General features: G+C 40.9%; 1 protein-coding gene across 1 annotated transcript in view; it reads right to left on the bottom strand.

Annotated features, from left to right (window-relative positions):
- The window catches only part of LOC143279361 (uncharacterized), a 41,109-nt gene extending 39,498 nt beyond the window's left edge, over positions 1-1,611 (bottom strand). Inside the window, exon 1 of the mRNA XM_076583380.1 lies at positions 1,491-1,611. The gene's annotated coding sequence lies outside the window, so the exon portion shown is untranslated. The remainder of the gene's footprint in view (positions 1-1,490) is intronic.
- Between the last annotated feature and the right edge of the window lie 2,200 nt (positions 1,612-3,811).

The following is a 3,811-nucleotide window of genomic DNA, read 5'->3' as shown; positions in this document are numbered from 1 at the left end:
GCAAATACAAACAAATGGACTGTGTTTTGTGGGTCTGTCCTAGTTGTTGTTGTTGTTGTTGTTGTTGTTGTTGTTGCTGTTGTTGTTTTTAGATGTGACAGTTTTGTGTTGACGCGGTTGAGCACGTGTATGGTTTGACAGTCCTGATGTGGCCATGTGCGGTCGGCTGGACTGTGCGCAACAAGAATCAAAGCATGTATGGTGGACACACACACACACACACACACACACACACACACACACACACACACACACACACACATGCGCGTGTATGGACGCACACACACAGAGAAATATAATAATAATGATAATAATAATAATAATATAGTTGATAACAACAACAACAACAATAATAATGATGATAATAATGATGATGATGATGATGATGATGACATTAATGATAATGATAGTAACATAACAAATACATAAAAACTAAAAAAAAATAGATAAAAGTTCTTATCTTTCTCTTTAAACACAATCAACAACCCACAAAAAATCCTGAGGCACCTTAAGAAGAAGAAAAAAATGTACCTGCACCATGTGTGGCAGAGTATGAACGAAAATAATAATAATAATTATAATAATAATAATAATATATGATAGAGCCGTATCCGACTATGACCATCAGAACAGCAGAAGAGGCAACTGCTGTCCCGACTATTTGGAACAGAATTTGATTACAGTGGAGAGTGTCTTGCCCAAGTTACATCCCCACTCTCTCGGCCAAGAAGGTTTTAGGACAGTCGGCGTTGAGACAGTTCCCAAAGGCCAACTAGCCCACAAGGCTGCAGCACTAACAGCCAGTGCAATTTTGCCTCCCAGTTTGAGAGTCATCGTCCTTCACAAAAGACTAAGCTGTAAATGAATTCCTATTGCATTGGAGAAACCTTTGATGATACAGCTCTCAATTTGCTGTTTGCCCAAATGTAAACTTATGTCAATCTGTGATATAATCCGAGTGTTATGCCAATAATAATAATACCAACAACAACAACAACAATAATAATTATAATAACAATAATAATAATAATAGTAATAATGATAATAATAATATTATTATCATAATTATACTACTATTAATTGTTATTTAGTTGAAAACGCTCGGTTTTATTCCTTTAATGAACAATTTGTCCTTTGTCCTTGCATAGCAGGTTCTGTGCTTTCAGGAAGCAAAAGATATGACACATAAAAAACCGTTTTGACAGAGCTATGCATTAATCATGTTGTGTGTGTGTGTGTGTGTGTGTGTGTGTGTGCGCGTGTGTGTGTGCGCGCGCGTGTGTGTGCGTGCGTGCGTGCGCGTGTGTGTTCGCGCGCGCGCGCGCGCGTGTGCGTGCGTGCGTGTGCGTGTGTTTTGACAATGTTAACAAAACATTTTCCTTTTTCTTTTTTTTTCTTTTAAAGCAAACTACTACAAAATAATTAGAGTACACATACATACAAAGACACGCATTCTGAAGGCTCCTATATCGAATAATTTTTTGTCTTACCTTTTTATACCTCAGCACACAGAACCTCTCTCTCTCTCTCTCTCTCTCTCTCTTTGTTTACAAGCTGTTCCTTGTCCCCCTCTTTCAGAACGAAATGGCTTTTTGTTTTTATAAACAAAAACTGGACAATGTCTCCCACACACATTAACCCGTCACGCACGCATCGATTCTGGCCAGCCAATGAAACCATCCAACCAAACGAACTTACCCACCTCCAACTCTCCTCCCTCTAAAGTTCAAGCCAGTTATTGTTCTATGCTTGACGCACGTGCGAATACTTGATTGCTTGACAAAAAACAAAAAAAAAAAAAAAAACAACCCACTGCGCTGTCTGATTGGTCCGTCTACCTGGTCACGCGGTGTCCATGGAGAGGTGTGGGAAAGGGGTAGGGGTATATGGGGTATGGAATGGGTTAAGAAGGAGTGGAAATGGGAGAGGGAAAAATCTGTTGTTGTGTGGTGGTGGTGGTGTGGCGGATTCGCTTTGCGGGAGCAACGGGCTGGCAACAACGCTGTTGTTGTGGTAGGAGTGGTCGTGGTTTAGGGGGTGGGGGGAAAGGGGGAGGGCGGGAGAATGGGGGCGGGGGGGGGGGGGAGTATGAATTATGGAGTAAAACGATTCTCTCTCACACAATTGGTCCCTGAAATTCAGAATTGGAAGGAAACAAAAGCCTAACGTGATTAAAACAAAACAAAACGAAACAAGAACAAAACAAAACAATGATAACACAAACCCCCCCACCCCCACCCTCACCCCCAACCACCCACCCCCTCCACTCCCAGCCATGAAAACGTTAAGGGAGTCCCGTTAAAAATGGTGTGTGTAGTATACAGTCTCTCTCTTTTTTTTCATTTCCATTTCCATCCCCGTACCATCCTATTCTACTATATGTGTGGGGGTGTGGGGTGTGGGGTGTGGGTTTACTTCTCGCTTGTGTGTGTGTGTGTGTGTGTGTGTGTGTGTGTGTGTGTTTGCTGTTTTTTTGGGTTTTTGTGTGTGTGTGTGTGTGTGTGTGTGTGTGTGTGTGGAAAGGGGAAGTGTAAGTGTGTACTTTGTACCATGACAGATCATGACTGGTCCACAACTTATAGAAAAGAAATTTAAAGAAAAAAAAAAGGGAAATGGTATTGCAGATTCTATTCCTTTTATGATTTCTTTCTTTCTTTCTTATTTGCTTTTTTTTGTCTTTCTTTTTCTTTTTCTTCTTCATTTCCCCCTGGCTTTTCTTTTCTTTCTTTCTTTCCTTCCTTCCTTCCTTCTTTCTTTCTTTTATTTTTCTTTCTTTCTTTCTTTCTTTTATTCTTTCTTTCCTTATTTTTTTCTTCTTTCTTCTTTCTTTTTCTTTCTTTCTTTCTTTCTTTATTCTTTCTTTCTTTCTTCTTCTTTCTTTCTTTCTTTTATCTCTCTTTCTTTCTTTATTTCTTTTGTTCTTTCCTCTTTCTTTCTTTTTTCTTCTTTCTTTCTTTTATTCTTCTTTCTTTCTTTCTTTCTTTCTTTCTGTTTTCTTTCTTTCTTTCATTCTTTCATTTTCTTCCAGCAGTATACATACATACCAGTTCTCTCTCTCTCTCTCTCTCTCTCTCTCTCTCTCTCTCTCTCTCTCTGTCTGTCTCTCTCTGTAAAGTCGTTTCAGAGAAGAACCATTATGAGCTGATACTACGATGTTGTTCAAAGAAAAAAATTCCCTTCACGTTGCCGAATGCATTCCAGTGACTCCCCCTTGGAACACCACCAGACGAATCTCGCACCTCCAGGCCTCACCCCTTTGATCAAACAATAATGCAACCTTCACCGACCCAGCGGCCCGGAAGCTCTATGGAGGACTGGAGGACCTGCGACGTACTGCCACCTTCGTCGAGGAGACAGGGGAAATCCATCTGATAAATGACGAACGAGACAACAACAACAACTGAAGCAAGACTAGATCCAAGCCCTGAACAGTTTGATCTGAAGGACATCAGGCAACAGGTAATTAAACTCCACTGTGTGGTCTATACCACTAGTCTAAAGTTAGGTGGATAGCGCAAGCCTTCTTTAAGCCCTTTTGTTAACTAAAGCCAGCGGAGGTGTTCAATCAGCCATTTTGCTACTCCTGTCAGTAAAGCGCGAAGTGGTAACTTCATATATGTAGCCGAGCGCTCAGCTGGCTACGATGACTGCTTCACGGCAAGTTTTCACTTGCTCGCGGCGTTAGTTAATGACATTCCTGTGTGTGCCTCCACAGCAAGTTTGCGCTACGTGTCACTGCACTGTTTTCCTGTAAGAACTTTGGTAAATAAACCATTGGCAGATTTCAATCAAGACACAACATTTGGCATGT

Source organism: Babylonia areolata, chromosome 2, assembly GCF_041734735.1.
Source record: "Babylonia areolata isolate BAREFJ2019XMU chromosome 2, ASM4173473v1, whole genome shotgun sequence".
Lineage (NCBI taxonomy): Eukaryota > Metazoa > Mollusca > Gastropoda > Neogastropoda > Buccinidae > Babylonia > Babylonia areolata.
The sequence above is the reverse complement of the archived record's forward strand: the minus strand, read 5'-3'. Positions and strand labels throughout refer to the sequence as shown.